Source organism: Mauremys reevesii, linkage group 1 (assembly GCF_016161935.1).
Source record: "Mauremys reevesii isolate NIE-2019 linkage group 1, ASM1616193v1, whole genome shotgun sequence".
NCBI classification, from domain to species: Eukaryota; Metazoa; Chordata; order Testudines; family Geoemydidae; genus Mauremys; species Mauremys reevesii.
In genome coordinates, this window is record NC_052623.1 from 343,793,049 (window position 1) to 343,811,760 (window position 18,712).

General features: G+C 42.6%; 1 protein-coding gene across 2 annotated transcripts in view; it reads left to right on the forward strand.

Moving 5' to 3' along the window:
- The first annotated feature begins 6,024 nt into the window (after positions 1-6,024).
- Positions 6,025-18,712, forward strand: part of DMTF1 (cyclin D binding myb like transcription factor 1) — a 50,019-nt gene continuing 37,331 nt past the window's right edge. For both annotated transcript variants that reach the window (XM_039519308.1, XM_039519309.1), the window contains exon 1: positions 6,025-6,158. The gene's annotated coding sequence lies outside the window, so the exon portion shown is untranslated. The remainder of the gene's footprint in view (positions 6,159-18,712) is intronic.

An 18,712-nucleotide genomic window follows, 5' to 3' on the forward strand; every position in this document is an offset into this window, starting at 1 on the left:
ACAGAGTGACCTGATCACAGAGAGAGGGGAACGCACAAAGACAGTCCAGTTCATTACACACGGGCCAAACCGTCCTCTGTGTGGATTATTCTGACATAAGGAACAAGAAAGCGCACTCATAGAATTTCCACCTAATACTTCTGTCAGGCCACAAGGGGCACCCCTGAGGAATAGACAAGGGCCTCTGGCCCATCCAGAAGCAAAAGGGAATATTTGGCCCCAAATCTCAGTACTTAAAAATGAATCAACACAAAACAACAGCAACATAACCCAAGACATTTCTGGTCAAAGAACAGCAAAGTATTAAAACACCATGGCAGGGTAGCCTAGTGTTGGACTGAGACTCAGGAAACCTGGGTTGTAGTCCTTGCTTCGCCACTGGCCTGCTGAGTAATCTTGAGAAAGTCATGTCACCACTCTGTGCCTCAATTTCCCCATTTGTAAAACGGGAATAATATGCTGACTTCCTTTGTAAACAGCTTTGAGATCTACTGATGAAACATGCTGTATAAGAGCTATATATATTATTACTTCTAGTGAAAGTTTTTAGACCTCAGGAAATATACAGATTGGTTAACTTGAGCCTCATCTACCATGGAGTTTTGGTGAAAATCTACCACGGTTGCTACAATGCTTGTGCAGCTCCACAGCAGGAGAGCTAGAGTAGATCAGCAGCCAATTACTGAGTCATCTACACCCTCTCTGAAGAGAGATAGACAGCTTGGTGCTTAAAATGCTGTTCATGGGTACACCCTAACACGCACCACAGTTGCCAGCACTAGTGTTACAGTGTTGGTGGGAGAGTTTCACAGAAGCTTCAGTGTAGACACAGCCTCAGTGATGATAAGCATCTGATATTGACGGTACCCATAAAAGAGTCATTGCTTGTTACAAAGGTAAATCTATTGTTTTTCCAAGATCCAGCTGTGCTCTAGAAGCCTCAGCAAAATAAATAAAGTCCATAAAGTCCATCCTTGACACCAGCGGTTCTCTCATGTACTAATACTCTCAATTGAAACAGGTACTGTCTATAGTACTGATACTAACTGGTCCTGCTTTTAGGTCAGGATTACCTGGTATCCAGATAGTCACAGGACACTTCGGATCAATACTGAGCTCTTCTGGCCTAGGGTCTAGGCTTTTCTCAAGGTCAGGTCCTTTAGACAGTTCAACATTAATCTTGGGCTTCATCATGTTGCAAAACTCACCTTCATAATCATCACCTTTTCCATGTGTACCTTGATGCTGTAACAGCATTTTAAAAGCATTAATGAATTAGGTCCTGCAACACTCCTGTGAGGTAGGTGGTATCATCCCTATTTTAGACCTGGAAACTGAGACCCAGAATGGTGAAGTGACTCGCCCAAGGTCATGCAGAAAATCTTTTGCAGAGCTAGGAATAAGATCCAAGAGTCTTGACACTCAGTTCCCTATACTACACATCAAAAAATGCTGCCACATAATACTGGCATTATAACACTATCACGCACTGGTATGCCAGCATTACCAGCAGGTGCACATTTTGCAATGCAGTTGTTTCTCACAGAGTAAATACAGATACATGAACATAGGGCAATAATAGCCAAAAAAGGGGGAAACACTAGAGTAAAACCACAATTTTAAATCACTCACAAAGCAGGAGTTAAAATGCAGGAAAGATAAGTATGGTATTCAAGTAGTCCTTCTCTTTGTGCTAGATTGTTGTCACTTCCCACACAGCAGCTTTCTCACCCCAGTAAATTTTGACACAATGAAGAGCAGAGTACTAACTCGTGATTCCATGGTAAATTTCTTTTTTCTCATTCCCTCCTTAGCGCCTACAAATATTGCTGCTTAATTTATTTTAAATATTATTACTTCATATTATCATGGAAGTCCTTTTCTATATCTGTTCTGTATACTGGGAAATTTTTAAAATTAAGATCCAATATCAATCCTACTGAATCCACTGAAGACAATGGCATTACTCATGTGCTTGAGGTTAAACAAATACATTTCTGCAGGATTGGGGCCTAAGGGTAAAATTCTCTTCTCAGATCCACTCTACTTTGATATTCTGCTCTTCCACTATGAGTGATCTTGCGCTGACAGAGGTAAAGTAGGGAGAACATGACATGTACAGAGAGGAGAAGTTTTGCTCTCTGTACCTGGGGTCTGAATCTATGTTTCTTGTGCACCTAAAACTCCCACTGACTTCCACGGCAGTGATGAGTCTATAGGACTGCAGGTACAGGCTCTTAATAATATTACTTCTAAAAAACTATATAAAGAAAATATTCAGATTGCAAAGTATAGCACTGAAAAGTTAGGAAATGCCAGAATTAACGTGGTCTATACAACCTGAATTTGCCCCTCTTTATGCTCATGCACTCTTCTACAGACTCCCTGTTCTCAGTTCCAGTGCACCGTGCCACACCAGCTCCTGGCTCCAGGGGGAAACAAAGCAGGGAAACTCCAGCTAAGCCCCTGCAGCCTGGCCTGTGGAGCATGCTCGATGTAGATGGAATCTTTGGAGAATTTAGCTGCTGAACTTTAAGAGGTCTCTACTGAAAATGTGCAAGCTGAGGTGTTTCAGAGGCTCATAGCTTGGCTAACTTTGGGCATATGTTCATAGGAATGGCAAAAGGACATTCCCGTCACTTGGGAAAATCCTCTGGCAAATTTCAAGTCCCTACTCCAAATGATGGAGGCACTAAAGCTTCTCAATAAAATTGCCATAAGAACTTCTTAACATGCATGAAACAATGTGTTTTCCCCTAACCTCATTCTGAGAAACAGCTGAATCACTTTTGCTGAAATTTCCCCAAAGTATTCAGCCTGAGGCAGACACCTGGCACGGAAAATTTCAGCCTGAACAGCTAAATCTGGCAAAGTTATAAGCAGCCGACAATAGGTTCTTATAATGGGAAGTGTCAGGCACCCATAACCAGGGGTGAAAGTAACTCCAGACACTTACTGGTATGGAGCCAGGGCCGGCCTCAGGCCCAAAAGGGGTGGGGCCTCAGGTGGAAGGGGTGGGGCTGAGGGTCAGCATCCTGCAGCCAGCCCTTCCAGGCCTCCTGACCCATTCTGCCCAGGGCTCCAGTGGCGATTTAAAGGTCCTGGGGGCTCTGGATGCCACTGGCGTGGTAATGGCAGCACCGTCCAGAGCCCCGGGCCCTTTTAAATCACCGGCTCCAGGGCAGCTGCTCCTTTCCTCGCCTGTCAGCTGCCAATGGGAGGGCGCAGCAACTTTAAAACACTGCTGTGGCAAAGGACCATCCTTAAAGCGCTGCTGCCACAGTGCTTTAATGTCCATGCCCCTTTTGCCTCCCCTATTGGCGGTACGGACCCTACCAGCAGGGCCTCTGACGAGGGAGGCAAAAAGGGCAGGGACATTAAAGCGCTGCTGTGGCAACGCTTTAATGTGGACTGCATACAGGCTGGTGCGGGTTCTTACCAGTATGCCGTACCAACCGGTACCAGCTCACTTCCACCCCTGCCCTTAACTGTACCTATTGGTACCTCTGCTACCATAACCACGAAATATTTACAGAGAAATAATGTTACTGAAGCAGAAAATGTCGGAGGAAATTTGGGGAGCCTAACAATTACAAACTAGATCTTCCTTTCTGGATTAGCAGACACCTCTAGTTCTTGACTGCTGGATCCAGATAACAATATATCCAGTGCATAACCCTTCCTCAATCCTCTTCTTGCCAACCTATGTGAAGCTTAACAAACGTTAATGAAGCCTTGTAACATCCTTACAAGACATGATGTGATATTATCCCCATCTTACAATTCACTAAATGGAGACAAAGAGAATTCTCTTTGACAAGTAAAAATGCTTAGTTTTAAAGCCCCTCTGAGACACAGTGAGAAGAGCAGAATCTAGCTAATTTGCACATTTTATAATTCACACAAAACAAATGTGATCTCTCCCCAATTCTCTGCAAAGCGCCATACTGGAGTCTCATTTTCCTTTTACTGAATATATTACAGGACACTTAGTACAATGGGGAAGATCCTGCAACCCATTTTCATGGGTGCAAATAGTCCTTATTCATACAAGTCGACCCACTGTCCTCAAAGGAACTACACAGTAAGTAAGAGTTGCAGGAATGAGCCCATTATGAAGTACCATACAGTATTCTAAATAATTAAGCTACATAGATAAAAAAATTAATGAACAAAACACAGTTTGGGATCCAGTCCCTTGGCTGGTTTTGTGTTGTATCTGTTTCATTACTAATTTGCAAAATTCACTCATTAACGATAGGTCCTCCAGTCATTAAAGCCAAACAGCGAGATTCCACTGTATTAGATAAGGAACCCAATGCACCAGCACAGTACAAGTGTGAAGAGCGAAATGCATGAGTCTATGAAATGGGAAAGCACTGACAGAAAATGGATATATATCACTTTTTTCACTAGCATAGTTCCCTGAATCTCAATGGAGTTAGTCCTGATTTATGCAAGTCCATGTGAGGGGAGAATCAGGCTCTATGATGACTTCCTGGAGAGCTGAAGTCCAGTATTTCCATAATTCTTACATAGCATCAAGAAAAAAAGTTTCCTCTAGAAAGATGAGTGTTTGTCTGAAATGTTCCTCATCCCTTATTGATCAAGGGCAAATTTTAAGGGCCATATTCTGATCTCAGTTAAACAAGGAGAAATGCAGTGACTTTTGCCAAGAATCAAGGCACTTAAAAGCACCATCTTGCCAACGGGCAACTTCATAGGTGATGGAACTAGTGGTGCAGGGGGTGCTGCAGCACCCTAGGCTTGAAGTGGTTTCCATTATATACAGGGTTGACAGTTTGGTTCAATGGCTCTCAGCACCCTTACTAGAAAAACTGTTCCAGCACCTCTGCACATTGGTCAGTGGTAAGGGAACAATTTGTACAGTGGGGGTGCTGAGACCTATTGAACCAAACTGTAAACTCTGTATATGCTGGAAACCACAGCATCATCCCTAGTTCCAGCACCTATGCATCCAGGGGTGGGATGGGGAGGTATCTCCTCTCAGCAAAGCCCACAGAGGAGTGGAATAAAGTCTCCCTTTAGCAGGGGTTGGGGGTTGAGGGAGTATCTCCTCTCAGCAGGGCACACACAGAGGAGTGGGATGAGATAGAACAGGGGTTCTCAAACTGGGGGTTGGGGCCCCTCAGGGGGTCGCGAGGGTATTACATGGGGGGTCACGAGCTGTCAATTTCCACCCCAAACCCTGCTTTGCCGCCAGAATTTATAATCAGAGGGGTAGCCATGTTAGTCTGGTTCTGTAGAAGCAGCAAAGAATCACCCACGAAAGCTCATGCTGCAAAACATCTGTTAGTCTATAAGGTGCCACAGGATTCTTTGCTGCTTCTACAGAATTTATAATGGTGTTAAATATACTAAAAATGTTTTTAATTTATATGGGGCGGTCACACTCAGAGGCTTGCTGTGTGAAAGGGGTCACCAGCAGGGCCGCCCAGGGGTGGGCAAGTGGGGCAATTTGCCCCAGGCCCCGCAGGGGCTCCCACGAGAGTTTTTCAGGGCCCCTGGAGAAGGGTCCTTCACTCGCTCTGGGGGCCCCGGAAAACTCTCATGGGGCCCGGGCCCCTGGAGCTTCTTCTGCTTCGGGTCTTTGGCGGTGGGGGGGGTCCTTCCGCCACCCCCACAGCCGAATTACCGCCTAAGCGGGACCCACCACTGAAGTGCCAGGTCTTCGGTGGTAATTTGACGGCGGGGGGCCCCGCCGCGGGTCTTTAGGTCACTTTGGTGGCAGGTCCCAGAGCAGAAGGACGCCCCCCGCCGCTGAATTACCACCGAAGCGGGGGGCTCCCCACCGCCGAAGACCCCAGGCCCCCTGAATCCTCTGAACGGCCCTGGTCACCAGTAAAGAAGTTTGAGAACCACTGAGATAGAATCTCCCCTCAGCAGGGCGCGCAGATGGGGATGGTGTGACCTTTCTCGCGCTCTCCCCCAGCACGCCCAGCCCCGTGAGCTTTGTGGCGCCGCGCCTTGGCGGAAGCCGGTGGGCGGGGCGGAGGAGGCTCTTCCGGCGGCTCGCTGGCTGCCTGCGCCCGGGCCCCGCTGCTGCCTCCCCCGCTCGCTGCCGCTCTCGGCGCCTCCATCCTGGTACTTCAGAGTCTCCATCCTGGTTTCTCAAGTGCCCGGACCCAAAACAGGAAGTAAGTGCGAGGGGACCCGCGGGCTGCCGGGGCCGGGAGCAGCCGGCCGCGGGGCGCGGCGCGAGAGCCCGGTGGCGGGAGCGGCTCAGCCCCTCCCTCGCCCCCCCTCCTCCTCCTCTCACCGGCGGCTGGCGGGGATAGGGAGCGGGGCTCGCCGCGGCCTGAGCCGCCGCCGCCGGGCGAGAAGAAGCCGCGGAGTCAGGAAAATGGCGCCGGAGCTAGAATGGGACCAAATGGCGGCGCTGCCGGGCGGGGAGCAGCGGGAGCCCGGCCCGGGGGCAGAGGCGGCTCCCCCCCCGCGAGCAGGGAGGATGGGGGGGCAGCCCCTCCCCCATGGAGCTGTAACTCCTCGCCAGGAGGGAGGAGCTGGTGCACATGTGGGCGTCATTGTCACGGGCGGGGGCGTTATTACCGCAGCCACAAAACAGTGAAAATTGCAAAAACAGGTGTAATATACAATGAAACATGCAAAGGGTTTTTAAAACGTATGGTGGTGAAAGCGGCCCAGAGGAGACTCATTGTGCGGGGGAGAGGCGCTTGTGAATTATTGTTTGCGCTTTAAAAAACATTGTTTTTGCCTTTTTCCTAGGTTTTTTTCTAAGCCCATGTGTTTAAATGTTAAAAGCTCAGCTGCAAAGCATGAGTAACGTGTAACATTTCTCCTTTCCTGGGTCTGGGGTATTTAAAATTCATGGGCTTTTATTCTGGTAGGTGACATGATTTGGGATTGGGCTTTTCTTTGGCAGTGAGTGTTCGAGTAGGTTTCTGACAGAGGGAATTTACAGAAAGTGAGGATTTTCACTTAAATACGGAAAATTGCCAGAATTTATTTTTTCCACTAATTTAATAGTTATGTATTAGCCATACAACGTAATGCATCCTGTTAGGAGAACATATGAATCCCTGTGTTTATGGAAGTTATTGTGCTTTGTTTTAGTTGTGTAGTGAGTTCTGGCTATGATGGTGTATAATAAATTCACAGTAAATGCAAGTATATCCCTCACACAGCATCTCATTAAGCAATTCAAAGAAACTACAGCAACGTATACTGTACACTGACAGAGTTACTGAAATTTTAGTTCACAGTTAGAAGTAGATAAGGACATTAACATAACCTGACAAGTTATTTATTGACAAACTTACTGACAGTGTAATGTGTAGTTTGATATATTGACAATATTCAGGTGGTAATCATCTTACAAACATGAAGGATGTGAAGTGCCTTCATAATAAAGTAAAAAGATACAGCTTGATAATGACTTTGCCATATAGATGAAGACAACTGTAACAAAGAAGACACTGGAGTTTGGATGGCATATGCCATCTGAACTTTATAAATATAAAAACACTTTCTTCTTTGTAAACATTTGTGTAGTCAAAAAGAATTTGATTTTATAGTTGGTACTGTAAATAATAGGACTATCAGCTGAATCAGTAATACCCCACAGAGGTGTGCATCTTGCAACAGTTATAAGGGCTGGAACCTGAAACTGGCTCCCTGCAGAGACAGTTGTAGGATCAGGGCTGAAATATTAACCATTTGTGTCAATATTTCAGTGTAGGTCACAGCACTCTTCTTATTTATAGAATTTAATTCGTATGTTCAGCTATGCCTCTCAAAGCATCAGAACTGTGGCTTTCCATTATAATTACAGTAGGTATAATACTGAACAACTTTTCATATTTCATAATACATTAATATTTGCCAGTGTATCTAAAAGTGAAGAGACAATTTTGAACATTAATCAAGAGATGGAATTTAAATACTTTTTCTTTAGTGTTTGTTAGTGTATTCCAATCTATCAAGCTTTTTATCCACACCTATCCCAGTAGTTTTTGAGAGCCTCAGAAATGGCCTGTGGTCCAATTTTCCATTGTTCCATATAACGGATGAAGATATGCTATCCACTTCATATTGCAATGGTTCGATAAAACTGTACGGGCACACCAGTACATCTTGAATACCTCATAAGAGCGGCCATATTTGGTAAGACCAATAGTCCATCTAGCCCAGTGTCTTGTCTTCTGACAGTGGCCAATACCAGGTGTTTCAGAAGGAGTGAACAGAACAGGTAATCATCAAGTGATCCATCCCTGTAGCCCATTCACAGCTTTTGGCACCATCCCTGCCATCCTGGCTAATAGCTTTTTTGAACCCTACAGTAGTCTTTGGCCTTCACAATATCTTCAGGTAAAGAGATCCATGGGTTCACTGTGTGTTGTCTGAAGAAATACTTCCTTTTGTTTTAAACCTGCTGCCTATTAATTTAATTTGGTGCCCCATAATTTTTGTGTTAGGAAAAGGAGTAAATACTTCCTTATTTACTTTCTCCATACCCGTCATGATTGTGTAGACCTCTATTATATACCCCCTTAGTTGTCTCTTTTCCAAACTGAAAAGTCCCAGTCTTGTTAATCTCTGCTCACATTGATAATTCACCTCTTCTCATTCCTTCTTTGACTTCATGAAGTTGTCACTTGCGTGCTGAATAAATGAGAACAGTTTGTCCCAACGTGTGTCTACTCTACCTTCTATCTCTTATGATAACCCATCTGTATACATGTTGCTTTTGAACTCAGTTGACTTCATTTAAAATAAATTGTGACATGTAGATTGAATTTCCATGGAAAACCTCTTACATGAAATCTGTGTGTGGACTGATTCCCTCCCCCCCACCCCACCCCCTTTAGCAACTATTTAAGAAGATTTCCTTGTGACAGATTTTTTGAATCTGAAATACTTAACTGCTGGGTCTAATTTTGCTGTTACTGCAACATATGCTATTTGGACAACCAGAAGCAGCCAATGTGAGCAAGAAGTCATCTTGTTTATGAAATAACTTACAAATGTGTGCCAGGTGACCAGTGAAACCTGCTGATTATGACTGCATATATATTTATAAACTTACTGACTTTTTAATGAAAACACATTCAGAACACCTCAAAAGAGTTGATTAGCTTTAAAGTACAAGGTGTTGTAGTTTGTGTTATAATTAGGGCTGTTGATTAATTGCGGTTAACTCACGCAATTAAAATGAATCATGATTAATCACAGTTTTAATCAAACTGCTAAACAATAGAATACTAATTGAAATTTATTAAATATTTTTGGATGTTTTTCTACATGTTCAAATATATTGATTTCAATTACAACATAAAATACAAAAACAACGAGGAGTCCTTTTAGCCACGAAAGTTTATGCCCAAATAAATTTGTTAGTCTCTAAGATGCCAGAGGGTATACCAAGTATCAGAGGGGTAGCCGTGTTAGTCTGGATCTGTAAAAGCAGCAAAGAATCCTGTGGCACCTTATAGACTAACAGACGTTTTGCAGCATGAGCTTTCGTGGGTGAATACCCACTTCACCCACGAAAGCTCATGCTGCAAAACGTCTGTTAGTCTATAAGGTATACTAAACTGCTCAAGATAGTTAAGACCAAAGCAGACTGTGAAGAACTTCAAAAAGATCTCACAGAACTAAGTGATAGGGCAACAAAATGGCAAATGAAATTTAATGTGGATAAATGTAAAGTAATGCACATTGGAAAAAATAACGTCAACTATATATACAATATGATGGGGGCCAATTTAGCTACAACGAATCAGGAAAAAGATCTTGGAGTCATCATGGATAGTTCTCGACGTCCACACAGTGTGCAGAGGCGGTCAAAAAAGCAAACAGGATGTTAGGAATCATTAAAAAGGGGATAGAGAATAAGAAGAATATATTATTGCCCTTATATAAATGATGGTACACCCACATCTTGAATACTGCGTACAGATGTGGTCTCCTCATCTCAAAAAAGATATACTGGCACTAGAAAAGGTTCAGAGAAGGGCAACTAAAATGATAAGGGGTTTGGAACAGATCCCATATGAGGAGAGATTAAAGAGGCTAGGACTTTTCAGCTTGGAAAAGAGGAGACTAGGGGGATATGGTAGAAGTATATAAAATCATAAGTGATGTGGAGACAGTAGATAAGGAAAAATTATGTACTTATTCCCATAATACAAGAATTAGGGCTCACCAAATGAAATTAATAAGCAGCAGGTTTAAAACAAATAAAAGGAAGTTCTTCACACAGTACACGGTCAACTTGTGGAACTCCTTGCCTGAGGAGGTTGTGAAGGCTAGGACTATAACAGGGTTTAAAAGAGAACTGGATAAATTCATGGAGGTTAAGTCCATTAATGGCTATTAGCCAGGATGGGTAAGGAATGGTGTCCCTAGCCTCTGTTTGTCAGAGGGTGGAGATGGATGGCAGGAGAGAGATCACTTGATCATTACCTGTTAGGTTGACTCCCTCTGGGGCACCTGGCATTGGCCACTGTCGGTAGACAGGATACTAGGCTAGATGGACTTTTGGTCTGACCCAGTACGGCCGTTCTTATGTTCTTAAGGACGCCTCATTGTTCTTACTGATACAGACTAACACGGTTACCACTCTGAAACAGAATACAAAGTGTACAGTGCTCACTTCATATTATTTTTATTACAAATATTTGCACTGTTAAAATGATCATGTGCCAGCAATGCCCCTCTGCCATGTACATTGGCCAAACTGGACAGTCTCTACGCAAAAGAATAAATGGACAAAATCAGACATCAAGAATTATAACATTCAAAAACCAGTCGGAGAACACTTCAACCTCCCTGGACACTCAATTACAGACCTAAAAGTTGCAATAGTCCAACAAAAAAAACTTCAAAAACAGACTTCAATGAGAAACTGCAGAATTGGAATTAATTTGCAAACTGGACACCATTAAATTAGGCTTGAATAAAGACTGGGAGTGGATGGGTCATTACACAAAGTAAAACCTATTTCCCCATGCTAATTTTTCCCCTACTGTTACTCACACCTTCTTGTCAACTGTTTGAAATGGGCCATACTGATTATCACTACAAAAGTGTTTTTTTCCTCCTCCTGATAATAGCCCACCTTAACTGATTACTCGTTATAGTTAGTATGGCAACACCCATTTTTTCATGTCCTCTGTGTATATATATATTCCTACTGTATTTTCCGACGCATGCATCTGATGAAGTGGGTTTTAGCCCACGAAAGCTTATGCTCAAATAAATTTGTTAGTCTCTAGGGTGCCACAAGTACTCCTTGTTCTTTTTAAAAGAAATACTATTTTTCAATTCACCTCATACAAGTACTGTAGTGCTATCTCTGTCGTGAAAGTGCAACTTACAAATATAATTTTTTTTTGTTATATAACTCCACTCAAAAACAAAACAATGTAAAACTTTAGAGCCTATAAGTCCACTCAATCCTACTTCTTGTTTAGCCAATCACTAACAAGAGAAACAAGTTTGTTTACATTTACGGGCGATAATGCTGCCCACTTCTTATTTATAATGTCACGTGAAAGTAAGAACAGGTTTTCACATGGCACTGTTGTAGCCAGCATTGCAAGGTATTTATGTGCCAAATATGCTAAATGTTCATATACCTCTTCATGCCTCAGCCACCATTCCAGAGGAAATGCTTCCATGCTGATGACGCTCGTTTAAAAAAAAAATGCATTGATTAAATTTGTAACTGAATTCCTTGGGGGAGAATTGTATGTCTCCTAGTCTGTTTTACCCGCATTCTGCCATATATTTCATGTTATAGCAGTCTCGGATGACGACCCAGCACATGTTCGCTTTAAGAACACTTTCACTGCAGATTTGACAAAATGCAAAGAGGATACCAATGTGAGATTTCTAAAGATAGCTACAGCAATCGACCCAAGGTTTAAGAAGCTGAAGTGGCTTCTGAAATCTGAGAGAGATGAGGTGTGGAGCATGCTTTCAGAAGTCTTAAAAGAGCAACACTTTGATGTGGGAACTACAGAACTCGAACCACCAATAAAGAAAATCAACCTTCTGCTGGTGGCATCTGACTCAGATGATGAAAATGAACATGCGTTGGATAGTTAACAAGCAGAACCCATCATCAGCATGGATGCATGTCCTCTGGAATGTGGTTGAAGCATGAAGCATGAATCTTTATCGCTTCTGGCACATAAATATCTTGTGACACCGGCTACAACAATGCCATGCGAACGCCTGTGACACTGTAAACAAGAAGTGCGCAGCATTATCTCCTGCAAATCTAAACAAACTTGTTTGGGCAATTGGCTGAACAAGAAGTAGGACTGAGTGGACTTGTAGGCTCTAAAGTTTTACATTGTTTTATTTTGGATTCGAGTAACTTTTGTAGATGATTCAACATTTGTAAGTTCAACTTTCATGAAAACGAGATTACACTACAGTACTTGTATTAGATTAATTGAAAAATACAATTTTTTTTTTAGAGTACAAATATTTGTAGTCAAAAATAAAGTGAGCACTGTACACTTGGTATTCTGTGTTGTAACTGAAATCAATATATTTGAAAATGCACAAAAATCCAAAAATATTTAAATAAATGGTATTCTGTTATTGTTTAACAGCACAATTAATCGCGTGATTCATTTTTTTTGATTGCATGATTCATTTTTTTAATTGCTTGACAGCCCTGGTTATAATCTTGGTTACAATGGTGATAGTCTTGAATAACTACACTGATGTCCTATCAATTCCAATGTTGTTGCTCCAGTTTAATTTCACTGTATCTAATAGCATCTTGTTGCATGAAATCATACTTTAAAAAGGAGTACATTTTTACCCAGTGAAATTAGCAGTGTGGATCCATTGAAAATGGACTCATTTGTGGCACTTGACGGGGAGGACTAGATCTGAAATCAAGTTAGTAGGTAGAGAGCAATTGCCACTGCTTTGTTCATTTCCTGCTTAATAAAAGGAAATATTTCTTCTTAAATTAGTTCAGACTAAGTATTAGATCCAATGATGAGTGTATAAAAAACAGTTTCCGCAGAACTTGCTGTAGTCCCCAGTACAATTACATAGTGCAAACTCATGACTGAGAGCACTATAGAACTTTTGTTACTGAAAATCACAATTCACAATTTTGATGACTTAATGTAAAATCAGCATTGTCAGAGATTAGGGGAACCCACTGTACACCTCATAATTTTCTGAAACAGGTTAACATTACTGCACTGTGTAGTTTCAGCAAAAGCGACGAGGAGTCCTTGTGGCACCTTAGAGACTAACACATTTATTTGGGCATAAGCTTTCGTGGGCTAGAACGAATCAGATGCATGGATTGAAAAATACAGGAGCAGGTATAAATACATGAACAGATGGGAGTTGCCTTAACAAGTATGAGGTCCTAGCTGCTATGAACAATAATCCCTGAATCTTTACTATCCATATTAAGAAAAAAACATTAAAATAGTCTGCCCATAAGCATTGTTTAACCCATACCAGGTGTTCAGTTTCATACAGAACTCTGTTGAAATCCCATATGATTATTAATTTACAGCGAATATTGTTCAGGTGCACTTCCTAACAAAGCAATCCGTAAAATGTAGGACAGGGTTCGGCAACCTTTCAGAAGTGGTGTGCCGAGTCTTCTTTTATTCACTCTAAATTAAGGATTACATGTGCCAGTAATACATTTTAATGTTTTTAGAAGGTCTCTTTCTATAAGTATATAATATATAACTAAACTATTGTTGTATGTAAAATAAATAAAGTTTTTAAAATGTTTAAGAAGCTTCATTTAAAATTAAATTAAAATGCAGAGCCCCCCCCAGACTGGTGGCCAGGACCCGGGCAGTGTGAGTGCCACTGAAAATCAGCTCGTGTGCTGCCTTCGGCACACGTACCATAGGTTGCCTACCCCTGATGTAGGAAATCACTCATTTAGGGAACATTAGGATCCAAACCATTCACATACTATCTATCTTCACAACCACTCATAATAAATATTCGTACTATTCCCCTTAATATAATGTTCGGGGGATAATCTAGTACAAACCTACACCCTTCTGCATAGCAAACACCATCAAACATAGTATGTACTCAGATTTCTTAAGTTTGTTTATGGAGAATGCATAAAAGGATGAGCAGTGTAGCAAACTGTATGAGAGACTAAAAAAGAAGTTGTTTTGGAAATGGAGAAATTGTATGTTGGTAATGTCAAAATTTTAGATTATCAGAAACAATGATAAGGGCTATGATTGTGCATTTGACTTTTTTGAGTAAATGGATTGAGGATGGAAGTAATTTTTGTGTTGGAAGAGATTTATGTTGTGTGTGTGCTGAAGGAACCTTAACTATGGTGTAGTGTCAATGGTAAGATTCAACAGTCATCGTGTGATAAATTGAAGACCTCCAGGAAGAATGTTTTCCCTGCAATCAGTATCAGGGAAGTCTTCATTAGAATGCCTTGTCACCTCCAGCAGCGCTCTGCACTCTGCTGTGTTCTGTATAAGAATGGTAGTCTATCAGTGAATTGTCTGTCAGGGTCATTATTCAATTATAATGTGCCCATTTCTATAGTATCTGAGAATATCAAACAGAGGAACTTAGCTTAGATTTTCCTTTTCAAGTTGCTTCTCAATAATAGTTTTGCTACTGGGCCCTGATCCAAAGCCTATTGAAGTCAATGGGAGTCTTTCCATTGACTTCAATGCTCTTTAAATCAGGCCATTGTTACCTAAGATCAGAAACTATGATTTCATATGTGCTAAACCTGAAATAGGGATGAAACTGAAAGTTAGTAAAAAACCAAAACACCATCACCAACGTAATTTTCTCTAGAAGATCTGTGCCTCAAGTCAGTGTCTCCCCATCTCTTCTCTTTAACTTTGATTTTGGCATACATCATTCTCAGGGGTAAGACATTTGACAACAAGCATGGTATTCTGCTGGGTCTGGGGTTTATGTTGGGGAGTGCTACCTTCATTGTATAATCCTATCTTGTCTTGTGACTCCAAGGGGATTGGGCTCCATGGGGAGTTTGTGGTAGATAGGGAGTAGCTGGGTACTCTGATGGTTTCTGTAGCATCAACTTTAGCTGACTCTGAGGGTACCCAGGCCGATATTTCAGTGGGAGAAGATGCTGCCCCAAGCATCATTAACTTCTCTTATGGTTGCTGCTGCATAGCCATGAAAGATGACGCAACAATGGCAAGAAAGTGGCTGTCTCCTGTCTCTGCTTGCCTTGGGGAAATTCCATTTCTTGAGGACCATTGCATTGGAAGGCTGTACCCCACTCCAAGATATTTCTTTCTTTCTCCTCCCCCACCTTCCATACCTTCAGCTTTCTGGCTTCTCAAACACCTTCTCTACAATTTTTCAGCAGCTTTGCTGAGACAATAATGCTAACTGCTCCGCATTCTCAACAATTACTCTGTACTACCAAAATTATATTGCCAACTTAGGAGCCTACCCCTGTGCCAAAATGTCTCAGAGAGATCTTTCCACTGCACTCCAACCAGTCCTAAATGCCTGTGAGAAAGGAAGGGCAGCAGGGCAGAGGAAAGCTCAGCTGTCAGATCTCTTTATTCGGTTTTCATTGTGGATGCCTACAATTAAAAACCCTGCCCTGTATTTCCCAGCATTTATAGTGCTAGAACTTCCTCCCCTCCAAGAGCAATAAAAATGAGCCTTTAGTGAAATACATTGTTGAAATTTGCTTTTATAAGCAATTTAGTCTCGTCTGTTTTCCACACTGTAGTGGGATCCATTGAAGTCCTGGAAGGAAAAACAGCAGACTTCAGAGAGAGTGTGTGTGTGTGTGATGGGGGGAAATAATCATACACTAATGGCTGCTAAATAAGGGTGCTTCATTTCAAGACACTTTTCCATGAGGATTGTAACTACAACACTCCCATGTCATCCCATGCCCATTGAAAACTGTCTAGAACAGTAGTCCCCAATGTGGTGCCCGCGGGTGCCATGGCGCCGCTGGGGCATTTATGTGCGCCCGCCTAGTGCCCAGCAGGGGACCTGCCAGGGACAGAGAACTCAGGCTGCGGGCGCAGTGTTCTCTGTTCCCGGCAGGTGCGGGGCCTGCCTAGTTCCCAGCAAGGGAGAGAAGCTGCAGCCCCACGCCTGCCAGGGACAGAGAACTCTAGGGCTGCAGGCACCAGTGTTCTTGGTCCCTGGCAGGTGCAGGGCCGCGGTTTAAGCCGGAGAGAAGCCGCGGCCCCGCGCCTGCCGGGGACAGAGAACTCGGGCTGCAGGCGCTGGTGTTCTCGGTCCCCGGCAGGTGCAGGGCCCACCTAGTGCCCAGTAGAGAAGAGAATCTGGGGCCCGGCACCTGCTGGGGACAGAGTACTCCAGGGCTGTGGGCACCAGTGTTCTCTGTCCTCGGGGCTTCTCTCCGGCTTCTCGCTTCTCTCCTGATTCATATATTATGAAATATTAAATGTATTTTTTTATATTATTTAATGTACAAATACAAAATAAGCCTTGAAAAATTGTTGGCGCCCGCCACGCTCTTCTGAAAACATGAATGTGCTACTGGCCACAAAAAGGTTGGGGACCACTGGTCTAGAAAGTACAAACGTGCTGTGGCAATAAAGGGTCCTATTCTCACTTCCATCAAAAGAACAAGTGAGGAATTTTCCTCTGTTTGCCCACCTCTCAAACATTAAACTAAAGAGTCAAGGTTCAAGTCTAAAGAAGGTATAGTCCACCTATTAATAAAACATGTTGAATATTTCTCAGTCTCCATGTGGGCTAAGGATGCATGTTCCAGTCCCTTAAAATCAACAACATAACTTTTTCAACTAATACTGCTTGCAGTTTAGTTTGCTCTAGATTGTCAACAGCATTCAGAATTCTCACCATAATGAAGAGATAACAAAATTTCGTCCTAGGAAGCAATCATCATTACACATATTTTAAATAGCTGGTTGCTTTAAAGTGGAATCCCTCCAACAAGCACCAGAATTGACATGCATGATTTGTGACACTTTCTAAGATGATGAATTCATTTTAAATGCCAACAATGGCCTTATCCTCTCTAGTAATTACAGCAGTTGCTGACAGTCTTCAGTAACTAATTAGACAAAGTGATTCTATCTAAAATAATAGGAGTTTTTTGCCAAAGCAATAGCACTCAAGGAACACTATCGATTTAAAATGTAGATTGTAAATTCCTTATGGTAGGGGCTGTCTGTATAGACCCTAGCACAATGGGACCCTGGCCTGGTTGGGATCATCTGTAGGAGTTACTGTCAATAGTAACCACTTATAAAACATGAGTTAAAAGTTGTTGCTGGTACTATATTGCCCCTGTGACCCTTTTTCAGTGTTTTTGGGGGTTTAAAATAACATTTTCTAGGTTTAAAAAAAAAAATTCTGTCTACTGTTGCTGTGTGGAAGAGCCACTCACAAAAAAGAGGGGCAGGAGCTGGATGGGAAATAGTGGCATCCTCCTTCCAGTGGCAGGTGTGGTCTTATTTAACATCCTAATTAAAGATCCGGAAGCTAAAGTAAACAACCCATTAATAAAATTCTCAGATGAAAAATTTCACAAGTAGTAGAGAGGGCAAAGAAATAATATAAAAAAGACTTGAAGGCCTTAGAAACATGGGCAGAGAGAGTACATGAGATTTGAAAAAAATGAAAGGTAATACATCTAGTGAAGAAGAATCCAAAACCATGGTACGGTATGTAGTGGGATAGAGAAACCTGAGAAGCAGCTGCAAGAGACCAGGGGCTGTTAATGGACAGCAAATTCATCCTTCAATACTCTGTAGTAACCAAAGAGGCCAGTGCATCTTTGGCTGCATATGCAGCTCAATATTGTACACCTCTACCCTGATAGAAAGCAACCTGATATAACACGAATTCGGATATAACGTGATAAAGCAGCGGGGAGCCCCGGGCCCTTTAAAGTGCCACCTGAGCCCCGCTGCTTTACTGCGTTATATCCGAATTCGTGTGGAGCCCCGGATCCTTTAAATCACTGCTCGAGGCAGCCGGGCTCGGGTGGTGATTTAAAGGGACAGAGCCTCTAGCCACTGCAAGTAGCCCAAGGCCCTTTAAATCCCCACCCGAGCCCCGCTGCCAGAGCTCCGGTGGTGATTTAAAGGGCCCGGGGCTCCAGCCGCTGAGGACCGCGTTATATCGGGATAGAGGTGTAGATAAGAGAGGTAATTGTCCTTCCTAGTACTGGTTTGGTATGACCACAGCTGAAATATTGCATTCATTTCTGGGCACCACGTTACCAGAAAGATATGGACAAACTGGAAGGACTTTAGAGAAGAGCAACAGAAAGAAATGATCAGAGGCCTAAAGGGGTTTGCTTATGAGGAAAGATTAAGGCTCCAATCCTTCAAAGATTTACACACGCAACTAACTTTAAGCATGTGAATACATCTTTGTAGTATTGAGGCCTTGAAAAGAGCCAGCTTGGCTAAGCAATGCCTAAGGAGAATAATGTGACAGTCTATGCATGATTGAAGAGTGTAAACATTAAGGGAGAAGAGGAATTATTATTATTATTATTATTTATTATTATATGGCAGATTGGGATATGAATAGGAGTAATGGAATGAAACTGAGAAAGTGAAAATCCGTACCTGTGGATCAGTACTTACTGACAGTGAGATGTATTGTGGAATAGTTCCCTAAAGGAAGTACTGGCAGCCCCATTAGTTGAGACTTCTTAAATTCAACGGGATGAAGCAGT